The following is a 976-nucleotide window of genomic DNA, read 5'->3' as shown; positions in this document are numbered from 1 at the left end:
GGAATTTCTTCCTGACGTTTCGTCCACAACTGCGGTGAACATTTTCAAAGGCGATGAGGCAGTGGGCAAAGTGATCTCCCGTGCTTTCCGACTAAGACTGAGTCTTAGTGAGGAATGAGAAACATTCCTAAATGTAATTTAACCGGCCGTGAAAGCCTTCATAGTCTGATATATACATCGTTATTTCATTTCTATTTTATTCTGTTCTTAGACGATGGTTTTTTAGGGGCTTTTGCACCTGTTTCAAGAAAACAGCGCGAATTCTTGTTAGATTGAACAAATTGAAGAGTCCTGAAGGCGAATCTCGGTTGCAAAAGTTTTCTCTGTGAATGGAATTCGCCTAGGTTTTTTGCGACAGCTTTTTACTCGAAATGACTGATTACTCAATTGTTGCAGATTCACAGTTTTTTGCCAGATTGCCGAAGTTAATGGGCTGGCAAATATTTTCTACTAGAATTGCCAGTCGGATTCATTGTCAAGCGATACGTGATGTATTAATTGGCACGTACAAAACCCGTGCCACAGACCTCGCGACCGATGCTCGTCTCGACGTGACCATTCTCCCTCTTCTTTCAAAACCCCATTGGAATAACAATCGAATCAACCATGAGGCCCAGTCACTTCAACCTCGAACCCGAATATTCTGTTGAAATGTAGTAAAACCTTTTTTCCTCTATATTGTCATCCAGCAGTTCCAGCGGTTTTGCCAGGTCCAAATTGCCTTTAAATCTTCACCACCGAGTCGATGGGCATTCAAAACAAGAGCATCTCAGCTTCAGCTGATTGATCATACAGTATTCATACATGCGAAATGATCAGTTTGCAAAAATTCGGCTGGAACTGGGGTGGTAACAACTCAAACAACAAATTTAATCGGCTGTTGAAAATAATGTTCATGAAGATGTTAACCACAGGCGATGTTAAAACCGAGCCTTAAATCGGCTGTCTGTCTGTACGTTCACATTTTACATGCAGA

Source organism: Dendroctonus ponderosae, unplaced genomic scaffold (assembly GCF_020466585.1).
Source record: "Dendroctonus ponderosae isolate FM_Combo_2020 unplaced genomic scaffold, Dpon_F_20191213v2 Dpon_F_20191213_3, whole genome shotgun sequence".
Taxonomy (NCBI): Eukaryota; Metazoa; Arthropoda; class Insecta; order Coleoptera; family Curculionidae; genus Dendroctonus; species Dendroctonus ponderosae.
Note: the sequence above shows the minus strand (reverse complement) of the source record.